Raw genomic sequence first — 12,858 nt, forward strand, 5'->3', positions numbered from 1 at the left:
AAATATATATTCTGCTTTACCTTAAATCGTGAATTAGGAAAATCTGGCCATATATAAAGGCAGCTACCATAGGAATATGATGATGCATCACACTGATTCAAAGGATATATTGTTTTATATAATATATTTAACCCCTTCGCTGCCAGCCCTTTTCCCCCTCAGGTGGCAAGCCTTTCTTTGGCTATTTGGGGCAGTTCGCGCGCTTAGGCCCTCATAACTTTTGGCCCACATAAGCTACCCATGCCAAATTTGCATCTTTTTTTTCCCAACATACTTGGGATTCAAGAGGTACGCAGAGTTTGTGGGTTCCCCTAGAGGAAATCAAGAAATTAGCCAAAATACAGCAAATATTTCGTTTATAAAAAAATAAAAAATAAAAAAGTGAAAAAGGGCTGCAGAAGAAAGCTTGTTTTTTTCTCCTGAAAATGGCATCAACAAAGGTTTTGCGATGCTAAAATCACCATCTTCCCAGCTTTCAGGAACAGGCAGGTCTGAATCAGACAACCACATTTTTCAACACAATTTTGTCATTGTACTGGTCCATACCCCATTTTTACTATTTTTTGTGTTTTCAGCCTCCTTCCAGTTAGTGACAGAAATGGGTGTGAATTCAATGCTGGATCCTAGACAGCTAAACATTTCTGAAAAGTAGACAAAATGCTGAATTCGGCAAGGGGTCGTTTGTGTACATCCTTCAAGGTTTTCCTACAGAAAGTAACAGCTAAAATAAAATATATATTGGAATGGAGGTGAAAAAAGTGCCATTTCGGTTCATGTTTTCTTCTATAACTTTTTCCAGCTATGGCAGATTTTTTAAAGCAATATACAGTTACATCTGGTGAACTCTTCTGGTTGCGGGGATATATAGGGCTTGTACGTTCATCAAGAACCCTAGGTACGCAGAGCCAATACAGGAGCTGCACCTTGCAATGGGTTTTCATTGTATACCGGGTATACAGCAATTCATTTGGTGAAATATAAAGAGTGAAAAATAGGTATCAAGGAAACCTTTGTATTTTCAAAATGGGCATAAGATAAGGTGTTGAAAAGCAGTGGTTATTTGCACATCTCTGAATTCCAGGGTCCCCATACTAGCATGTGAATTACAGGGCATTTCTCAAATAGACGTCTTTTTTACACACTGTCTTACATTTGGAAGGAATACATGTAGAGAAAAGACAAGGGGCAATAACAATTGTTCCACTATTCTGTGTTCCCCCAAGTCTCCGATAAAAATGGTATGTCACTTGTGTGGGTAGGCCCAATGCCCGAGACAGGAAACGCAGTATAGGCACATCACATTTTTACATTGAAATCTGAAGTGTTTTTTGGAAAGTGCCTAGCTGGGGATTTTGGCCTCTAGCTCAGCCAGCACCTAGGGAAACCTACAAAACTTGTGAATTTTTAAATACTAAACACCTAGGGGAATCCAAGATGGGGTGACTTGTGGGGCGCTCACCAGGTTCTGTTACCCAGAGTCCTTTGCAAACCTCAAAATTTGGCCAAAAAAACCAAACACTTTTTCCTCACATTTCAGTGATAGAAAGTTCTGGAATCTGAGAGGAGCCACAAATTTCCTTCCACTCAGCATTCCCCCTAAGTCTTCTGATAAAAATGGTATCTCACTTGTGTTGGTAGGCGTAGTGCCCATGACAGGAAATGCCCCAAAACACAACATGGACACATCACATTTTCCAAAAGAAAACGGACCTGTTTTTTGCAAAGTGCTTAGCTGGGGATTTTGGCCTCTAGCTCATTCGGCACCAAGGAAAACCTAGCAACCTGGACATTTCTGAAAACTAGTCACATAGGGGAACCCTGGATGGGGTAACTTGTGGTGCTCTCACCAGGTTCTGTTACCCAGAATCCTTAGCAAACCTCAACATTTGGCAAAAAAAACCTTTTTCCTCACATTTCGGTGTTGCAAAGTTCTGGAATCTGAGGGAGCCACAAACTTCCTTCTACCCAGCATTCACCCACATCTCCCAATAACAATGGTACCTCACTTGTGAGGGTAGGCCTAGTGCCCGCAACAGGAAATGCCCTAAAACACTGTGCGTTTTAATGAAACACTGTGTGGACACATCAAAATGATCAAATACAAAAATACCGGGTTTTGCAGGGGGAATTGGTGAGAGCACCTGCGTTTTTGGTTGTGGGCTGAGCAGCCATCTAGGAAAACCTACCAAACCCAGACATTTCTGAAAACTAAACACCCAACGAAGTTTAGGTATGTGTGACTTGGTGGATCCTCCAGTGGTTTCTTACCCAGACTCCTCAGAAAACTTAAATTTAGCTAAAAAATGAATAAATGAATAAATACATTTAAAAAAAATCCCACATTTCTGTGTGGGATCACCGCACCAGCACAAATATCCTACCACCCAGCATTCCCCTCATTCTCCCAATAAAAATGATACCTCACTTGTATAAGTGGGCCCAGTTCCTGTGACAGGGAAGAGCCAAAAACATGTTGAAATTGAGGGGGAACCAAAACGAGTCCAAAAGAGCAGTTTGAAAAAAAAAAAAAAGTTTTTAGGCTGATAAGTGGGGCAGAATTTTTATCGGTATAGATGCAACAATGCTGTGTGGTAGGGATTTTGTGGATTCCTGCAGATTCCAGAAGGTTCAATCACAAAAATGTGGGGAAAATGTATGCTTTCAATCAAAGTTGGAGGTTTGCATGGCGTTGTGGGAAAGAAAATGGTGCAGGGTGCATGTGAAGCACACCACCCCAGACTCACCCAGATGTTTAGTTTTCAGATGTGTCTAGGTCTCGCAGATTTTTCTACGTGGCAGCATCCCAAAGTGCGAAAAGTGCAGCCCTCACAATTTCAAGTGTGACGATTTTGAGAGTTAGACAAGCTCTCATGGCCCAAATGTGAAACCAAAACCCAAAATAATCAAATGTCCTATTGTTTGCCATTGGGATAAGATCTTTTAGTGTGAAGGGGGACTGCTGTAAGACTGTTAACCCCTTCAGTTGGGGTGGGGGCATAACCATGCCCATACTGGTTGGTAGCCACCACCCCACTATTTAAAAAATAAAAATAAAATAATCCTGGAATCTAGAAGGTTTTCTGACCCCCCAGGAAGTGGATCACGGGTAACATCCCCCAACACTCTTTTCTTGAAAAAAATCTTCCCTGTTCTCTGCTGGGCTTCCTGTCTCCCTTGGGGGCAGATGGGTCTTACAACAATAGACTAATATGCCCCCAACAGGGGCAGAAAAGGCTAACAGTAATTTGCCCCCATGGGGAGTGACCAATGCCCAAGAGACTGCCCACTCAAACAACACACACACACAAAATCTCTGGTGCCTAAGTGGTTTCCGCCCCCCTCCCCCGGGCAGATTGGCCTAATAGAAATAGGCCTATCTGCCCCTAAGGTGGGGAGAAATGGCCTAAAATAAAATTGCCCCCAAGGGGAGCGACCCTTGCCTAAGGGGGTCGCTCCCCATTGTAAAAAAATTAAAAATATCCCTTGGAGGCAAATCGGTCTAGTTAAAATAGGCCGATCTGCCCACAGAGGGGGCATAAAAGGCCTAACGTAAAAATGTCCCCCAGGGGAGTGACCCTTGCTCAAGGGGTCACTCCCCTTCATTGTTTATGTAATAAAACAAGCATCACTGGTGTCTAGTGGTCATTTCTGCAGTCCGATCGCTTTACGATTGGGCTGCAGAAATGCCCAGAAAGACAAAGGAAATTAAAAGCTTTTCCTTTCCTTTGATGCCTCTCTGCCCGCCCCCACCCCGATCGGAAGATAAATGCATCAGACGTCACAGGGGGCAGGGTTGGTAGGGGAATCTGTTCTCCTTCCAGCCTGGCCCAAGGGAGGAGGATGGGAGTTCTACGGGGGGAGCGCTAGCACTCCCCCCTGAGGGCCGAGTACAGGACGAGCTGGTCTCTTCCTCTGCACACCGCAACTGTGGCGGAGGGCCAGACCAGCTTGTCTAGGGCAGCAGAGGGGTTAATAAAAACAAAAAGTGAACACAAAGCTGAACGGACACAAAACATATACTAAAGAATAAATAAACCTTGGCACACTCAAGACTCCACATTTTATCCTACAAACATCCAAACCCTGCGCCTCACTCAACCTAACTTCTTTATAAATGAATACCTGAAGCATGTTATAAATCCTTACCAGACAGTGTAAAAAAAACCTATAAAACGAATATTTTTTTAGAAAATTAAAGAAAACACAATGTAACTACACTTACAAATGCGTGTAGGTCACTGATTGGCTTAATTCCCACTGGAGTCATTGCTGTAATTTCAAATTATGGCGACACAAGTAGAGTTACACCTAGCATACCCCTTTTACCAGTTATTTAGTAGTTTTGAAACTTAGGCCCTGATTTAGAACTCAGCGGATGGGTTACTCCGTCACAACGGTGACAGATATCCCACCTGCCGAAATCTACATCCCATGGGACATAATGGGATTCAGATTTCGGTAGACAGAATATCTGTCACTGTTGTGACAGAGTAACCCGTCCACCAAGTTCTAAATCAGGTCCTTAATAAGTAAGAATTAACTTTACTCTCTGGCTAGACCATTACAGTGCAAGGAGAAGTTTGAGTTAATGGTTTTTTTTCTGCGAAGTACAGGAAATCAGACTTAACTACAACTGGTATTTGCTGCTTATTTAGGACTTTGTGACAAACAACCCTAAATAGGATTTGTTGTTAGACCAGACCTCAATGGTGTGGTTTTCTCTAAATATTTTGCCTTCCCTCCTGTTTGGCTGAATTTGTTTTTTGTTGACCTTAGGAATCAGCACACTTTAGCACTGCTAACCAGTGTTAACGTGCTTGTGCACACGCCTCCAAACATGGTAAAATTGGCTTACACCCAATTGGTACATTTAATTTACTTTTTTGTCCCTACAAAAGTGGTACAACATCTACCTTTGTCCTGTTAGGTAAATGCTACTAGTGGGCCAGCAGCACTACTTAAGAATCTTATCAAAACGTGTCTCAGGCATGCCACTGCAGCCTGTGTGCAGTGTTAATCTGCCATTTGGACCTGGCAAAATAATCCTTTTAACAGACCAAACCTTCCTTTTTAATACGTATAAATCGCACTTAGGGTAGGCTCTAAATAGCCCAAAGGGCAGGGTACAGTGTTTTTAAAACGTTGGATATGTGCTTTTAGGTTTTACATATCCTGGTAGTAAAAAAACACTCTGAAATTCGTTTTTCACTATAGCAAGGCCTACCTCTCCCATTAAATGACACTGGGTTCCTCACAACTTTTGAATAGAAGCAGGAAGGAATGTCATGTTCACACTCACATGAACTGGAATCTGAAAACCCTCTAATGATAAAATCAGATTTTAAGTCACAATTTTAAAAAAGCCACTTAAAAAAAGTTAGCATTTTCTTGTCCAAACCATTTTGTGCCTGCAGCCAGGACTACCAGTGTGTCTCCAAAGGACAGTTGGCTGACCTCTTGTTCTGAACTACTGGCATACAACAGGCTTCTGGCCAGTGGTTTCATTGTAGTCGACGCTGCAAGACACATCCAGACACAAGTTCTTGCATCACCAGCTCCAGGTTGGTGGCTTCATCTGAACTGACGCAGCACGCCACACCTCACCTTGATGCCAGACCACGCGTCGCCGCACCCGATTAGTGACTACACCAGCACCAACCCAGTGCATTGCGTCTAAACGCAAGTCTCCACAATGCAGCCCAGTGGCTTCTTTGACCTGTTGCAGCATGAGGCATCTCAACGCCCACTTCACAGCTTCTGATCAGGGGTGTCAACAGCACTGATCCAGTACATCTCAACTCAGGACCACGCATCAAAGCTCATGCTGCATGGCTCCTTGACAGACTTCGCAAATTGATTTCAAGGACACAAGGTACTGTATCAACTGACTAAACTTCGTCCTGCACCCTGCCTGCACTCCCCATTGTGGTCAGCCTGAAATTAGGACTTAAACCTGGCCTAGCGTGATGAGATAACCATAATTGGAGCTCTTTGCTTCTAAGCGTATATCCTCCTAAATTCTTTTAATTCAATATTTCTGGGTCTCCTGATTGGATTTCTGTCATTTGGTGTTTTATTTATGACCACACCTTATTTGAACAATGACTCAAATGACTGGAAGTCAAATTGCTTATTCTGTAGAGTGAAAAGAAGTACACACTCTTCAGGTTCCCTTGTTTTACCTATTAATATATTTGACCTTAATCTAGTCCTCATCAAGTTCCACAATAAATGCACCAAACCACATGTGACAAATAACAAATTTCACTCAGATTTTTCTGTTCTCCAAGTTGCGACATTCAACAAAAATCAGCCGACTTTCAGAAGCCTGGTGTGAAACGTTAACGCATCCTTACTGGCTTCTACATCAGTTAAGATGATGATTTGAGTCAGATGCTTCAAAAGTAGTTGAGACTGCACTACCACATCTACATAAAATCAGAAACAGTCAGTTTGGTCTGGACAATTCAGGTTAATGGTAAAACAATAGGACTAAATCAGATGATATCTGTGATTGTCTCAGAGAAAGAACTGTTTCTGCACATCAGCCTATGAAGCATTAGGAAGTATTTTCCAAACAAAATGTAGACTATCGTTCCACAGTGAGAAAGAGAACTTGAAAATGCAATAAAAGATACTTTTGGGAGTCCAACCAAAGGCACTCCAACATCAGACTATATGGTAGGGATCACAAAAGGATATGGTAAATATTAGCTTTCAGCATTCTAGCACTGAGAAAAGAGTGAACAAGTACAGCTTTAATGGAAAGGTAGCCAGGAGAAAACACCTGTATAGCGTAAATTTGGACAACAGAATGTGAATGACCTACCCTCATCCCTCCGATTCCTACAACACACTCATGTCAGAGAGAAGCATCATGGATGCATTTGCTGTAATGTACAACAAAATGTTGGGTGGAAAACAAATACTGTATCACCAAAGCAATCTTATACCAACCATCAAGGATACTGGTGGACGAGTGACAAATTTAGCCTGCTTTACAGCAACAGGACCTGGAAGCCTCAGAATCGTACAGTCCACTATGAATTCCTCTCTATGCCAGTTTATTCTAGAGTAGAGAGAGCTCCGAAAACAAAAAAAAACAGTGAAACTTCAGTGAGCTAAAGCGGTTTTGAAATAAGAATACTAAATGTTGGCAGTGTTTTTGTTTAATAAATAATGGCGAAGTGAAACTTGTGTGTCATTTCATAAATGAGGTTGGACTTATGTAATGTTTGGACTTAGTATGGACTAGATCAAAATTAGATAGTTCTTCATTTGCAAGACCATAACATTTTTAGAGTGTGTACCTTTGTTCCTCTACCCCCATCACTGTAGGATCAATGTGCAGTTAATACTGCAGATCCCAGACTTATAAAAAAAAAAACAACAAAAAAAAAATCAAGGAGAATCTCGGGCTGTGTATTAGGTAAAAAGGGAAAACAAGCATTACAACTTTAGGAATGGGAGCATTACAAAGGCAGAGTCACTTAAGGGCTATGTTGAATTTCTTACATGGATTGAATTCTTTTTCAACTGCTTTGAAAATGCACATACTCTAAAGTGAAGAATTCTTTGCATACCTGAATACAATAGATCGATGCTGCCCATATTAACTATAATTATACCCAGTAAAGTTTTGCGCTTACAACTATCATATCACCCCCTAGTTGAGTGCTTTGGTTTGGCACTCACGAGGCTACCTTTGGGAGTGATCTGAGGTGTCCCAGCCTATTGCTTTGCCTTTTAGGATTGCAAATACATTAATAACTTGATCAGAAAAGAAGAAATAAACATAGCAAAGAAGTGTCCTTAAGTATATTGCTCTTGCGTTCTAACTATTGCTTAGCAAACCCGTTCTCCCCCCCCCCCATCTCAGGCTTTTGAATTTGATCTAAAAAAATCCTTGGCCTGCTCTACAGTATTAAAGATGCGTGATTGCCCTTGTAAAAAACCTTCAACTAAGACTGCTGAACAATCTCCACTGGAGCACCGTGGTTCTTAAAATCATCAATCAGGTAATTAAACTCTTTGCAATGCTGTGCATTGGACACTGACATGCTGGAGAAGATTCTGAAAGAGTAGTTGTCGGAGAAGCAGTAATCTTTGTCTCTGATCACACTGGGCAGGATCCGCTCTTTCATGCAAAATCTCTGAAGTTCACCAAAATAGTTTGAGGGTATTAAGAATTAAAAGGCTAGAATGAGAGGACGCAATGTGCTCATGAGATTGTAAGATGCTATTTCTGAACATTCATGCTTGGTTTTATGTTCTGTTATTACTTCTATGACTGTTTGACCATTCTCCCCCCCTTCAGGAATTCCGGCGAACCGCAAATTAGATCGCCAAGATCTATTTTTAATATCGTCAAGCTTCAAATGGAGCGGAGCCAGTTCTTATTAATTTTTTTGCATTGTCAGGTCTACTTTGAGCATAAAGTCCTCCAGGTCAGAGACTCTCTGTTCCAGTTGAGAGACCCGTGAGGTAACTAGCCGAATGTTAGCACTGATATGGCACACTTGATCATTAGTTTTCTTATAAGCTTCCTCTTAGGAGATCTTTATCTCTCGGATTTCATCTAGTATTATTTGTAAGATCTCCTCAATTGGAGGTCCAGAGGCCAGGTATGCTGAAGGTGTTTGCGGTCGCACAGACTGTTGAACTTGAGATGGGTTGATGTCTTGCATGGAGTCCCTGCACTCTCCTGGTAAATTATCAGATTTCTTTTTCAAAGATGTGGACTGTGAGGAACTCACTGGGTCTACTGCAGCCAAGTGTTCTGTTCTAAGCGTTTTACTATGCTCGATGAGTCATGCATCTCATTCAGTTTGTTTGCCAGACCCTGTATCGCCTTTTGGAGGCCTTTAATGGTGGCACTCGAAAATATGGGGATGGAGGCAGATTTCTTAATATCACCAATGGAGTTGGGTGGCACCAGGAACCTGTTGACTAGGTTCTCCTCTTGCACATTTCTCCTTACAACGGGTATCTCAGAGAGTGATTCTGGCGTTAAGGGGCTAGCCAAATCTCCTCCATGTAGTCACTCCTCAGCAGTGATAGGAGACAGTGGCCCTGCCAACCCACAACAAGGTGTAATCCGGGGGGGAGGGGCTGCAGGGTCGCACATCGGGGGAGGTGTTCTGCTGAGGCTCCCCTGAGTGCCTAGACTCCTGCATCACATCTGATTTTACATGTTCATGATGCTTAACAGTCTTGAAGGCTTTACCATAAGCGTGCATTCTTACTAAGGTATCACATGAATGATGCTTCATTTATACTTACAAAGCTTCTTAAGCAGGCAGATAACAATTGCTGCACGTGTGGAGATTTGGGGGGAGGGGGTCGGGTCATGGAGTTACAACTGGGGTCGCAAGCCGCAATCACCACTACGTGGACCACCTCTGCAATCCGAGGAGGGCCCCTTCAACCTGAAAGGACACCTAATGTGGTAACCCAAGCCACCCCAGCAGTTATTTAATCCCTCAGCAAAATTCTGTGTATGTCACCCAATAGTCTGGGCAACACACTCCTTAAAATTAAATATCCCAGCAGTTCTGAAAATACAATGCCCCATTACTCATTGTTGAATCAGGTCTGATTTCCCTTCTGAATTCCCTTTGTGGTGACTACATAAGGGGATGGAAATGCCATGTGACAACCGCAAGCCCTCAAGGAGAAGTAGACTGGAAAGGCAGGATGGCGTTGATGTCCCAAGTTCTCGTTGCCGATAGTGCGGTAATATGGTAATACAGGGAAAGCTGTGTTTGCCTGCTTACCCCTTGCCAGAGGGCAGCTCAGCATAGCTGAGAAAATATTAAGTTAAGGAGACGGGGATCCCGGTTTGTGGTATGGTAAATCTGAGAGGTCCAGAGCAGTGTGATGCACTACCCTGAGCGCCCACAATCTTAGAACGCCACCAGTCTCCCAACAGCAACCTCATCCATGGAGCATGATGGGATCTCCATGTGCTGTCCTCCTTATATACCATGGTTCATACAACTTTGCTCGGGTAAAATAGCAATACTTATTCAAACCGAATAAAGTCACCAGATTACTGCCCAGTGTGACACATTTTAAGTTTGGCTATTTGCTACACTCAAGCCTCATATAACATAACAGCATTGCTGTGCTGGCTACATGAACAAGCATCATAATATGATCTGGCACCAATATAATAAATATATATCAATCTCTTTTTAGAATCCTCAATAACTAAGTGGGCACACAATTCCAATTTGGAGTAACTGTATTTAAAATGACTGCATGTAGATTGCTTAAAAATCTGGCATGGGTCTACTATCCTTGCCCCGTCACTGGGCATCCAATAACTAAAAGAATCTGAGTGAGTGAACAGAACTATTTTATATATATATGTGCATATATATGGAAAATGTTACTTACCCAGTGTACATCTGTTCGTGGCATGTTCCGCTGCAGATTCACATGCTATGCATAGGTCCTGCCATCTAGTGTTGGGCTCGGAGTGTTACAAGCTGTTTTTCGTGTTTTCTTTGAAGAAGTGTTTTCGAGTCACGGGATCGAGTGACTCCTCCTCTTCGGCTCCATTGAGCATGGGCATCAACTCCATCTTAGATGGTTTTCCCGCAGAGGGTAAGGGAGGAGTGATAGAGTATAAAGAAAAGAGATGTCCATGCTAATGGAATAGAAATATACATACATATGTACAAATGCTTGTTTTAACTTAAACGGCTTTAGACTCCCGGGGATGCGGTAGGGCGCATGTGAATTTGCAGCGGAACATGCCACGAACAGATGTACACTGGGTAAGTGACATTTTCCATTCAATGGCATGTGTAGCTGCAGAGACACATGCTATGCATAGACCACAAAGCAGTTTTCCTCCCATAAGCAGTGGTCAGCCTATAGGAGTTGAAGTTGTTTGAAATAGTGTTCTTAGTACAGCCTGTCCTACTGTTGCTTGTTGTGTTGCTAACACATCTACACAGTAATGCTTGGTAAATGTATGGGGTGTTGACCAAGTGGCTGCTTTACAGATTTCGGTCATTGGTATGTTTCCTAAAAAGGCCAATATTGCTCCTTTTTTCTGGTGGAATGTGCTTTTGGTGTTACTAATAACTGCCTTTTGGCTTTTAGGTAACACGTTTGGATGCATTTTACTATTCATCTAGCTAGTCCTTGTTTTGAGAGTGAATTCCCAGTATGTGGCGTTTGGAACGCCACAAATAACTGTTTAGTTTTCCTAAATGATTTAGTTCTATCAATGTAATACATTACAGCTCTTTTAATGTCTAATGTATGCAACGCTCTTTCTGCTACGGAGTCTGGCTGTGGGAAGAAGACTGGAAGTTCCACTGTTGGATATGAAACGGTGAAATCACCTTAGGTAGGAATTTTGGGTTTGTCCGAAGTACCACTTTATGTTTGTGTACTTGTATGAAGGGTTGCTTTATAGTGAAAGCTTATATTTCACTAACTCTCCTTAATGAAGTGATTGCAACGAGGAATGCTACTTTCCATGTTAGGTATTGAATCTGACAGGAATGCATAGGTTCAAATGGTGGACCCATGAGTTGTGTGAGTACAATATTTAGATTTCATGAAGGCACGGGGGTGTTCTTGGTGGTATGATACCTTTTAGTCCTTCCATGAAGGCTTTGATAACAGGGATGATAAGAGGTGTGTTGTATATTTTGCAAATACGCTGAAATAGCAGTGAGATGTATTTTGATGGATGAAAAGGTTAAATTTGCCTTTTGCAGATAAAGCAAGTAACCTACAATGTCTTTTAGTGATGCGTAAAGAGGGGGAATCTGTTTGGATTGACAGTAAAACACAAACCTTTTCCATTTGTTTGCATAACACTGCCTGGTAGTGGGTTTTCTAGCTTGTTTAATTACTTCCATACATTCTGTTGGAAGATGTAGATATCCAAACTCTAAGACTTCAGGAGCCAAGTAGCTAGATTGAGTATTGCTGGATGTGGATGCCTGATCAGTGGTCTGTTTTGTGTTAACAGATCTGGTCTGTTGGGCAGTTTGATGTGTGGTACTACTGACAGGTCTAACAATGTCGTGTACCATGGTTGACGTGCCCACGTTGGTGCTATAAGTATGAGTTTGAGTTTGTTTTGACGCAGTTTGTTGACTAGAAATGGAATGAGCAGGAGAGAGGGAAAAGCGTAAGCAAATATCCCTGACTAGTTGATCCATAGAGCATTGCCCTTGGATAGAGGGTGTGGGAAGTTTTGGCATTTTGCGTTTTCGCTGGTGGCGAATAGGTCTATGTCTGGTGTTCCCCAGTGATGAAAGTATGTTTGAAGTACTTGGGGATGAATTTCCCACTCGTGTGTTTGTTGATGATCTCGGCTGAGACCATCTGCTAATTGGTTGTGTATCCCTGGAATGTATTGTGCTACAGGGTGAATGTTGTTGTGCATTGCCCAATGCCCATTTTTTTGTGCTAGAAGGGACAGCTGCGATGAGTGAGTCCCTCTTTGATTGTTTAGGTAATACATTGTAGTCGTGTTGTCTGTCTTGATCAGAATGTGTTTGTGAACGAGAAGATGTTGAAAGGCTTTGAGTGCTAGGAATACGGATAGCAATTCTAGGTAATTTATGTGACGTGGTTTGTGTTTGTTGTCCCATTGTCCTTGAATGTTGTGATTGTTGAGGTGTGCTCCCCATCCAATCATTGTTGCATCTGTTGTAAGTGTGGTTTGAGGCACAGGGTCTTGAAATGACCGCCCTTTGTTTAAATTTGTGGAATTCCACCACTGAAGCAATTTGTGTGTTTGGCGGTCTATCAACACTAGATCTTGAAGTTGACCATGTGCTTGTGACCATTGTTTTGCAAGGCACTGTTGTAAGGGCCGCATGT

The 12,858-nt window shown here is 42.3% G+C and overlaps 1 protein-coding gene across 3 annotated transcripts in view; it reads right to left on the reverse strand.

Moving 5' to 3' along the window:
• Positions 1–12,858, reverse strand: part of LOC138266222 (aldehyde dehydrogenase family 3 member B1-like) — a 206,054-nt gene that overhangs the window by 24,813 nt on the left and 168,383 nt on the right. The gene's annotated exons all lie outside the window — the stretch shown is intronic.

This window comes from Pleurodeles waltl, chromosome 11 (assembly GCF_031143425.1).
Source record: "Pleurodeles waltl isolate 20211129_DDA chromosome 11, aPleWal1.hap1.20221129, whole genome shotgun sequence".
Taxonomy (NCBI): domain Eukaryota; kingdom Metazoa; phylum Chordata; class Amphibia; order Caudata; family Salamandridae; genus Pleurodeles; species Pleurodeles waltl.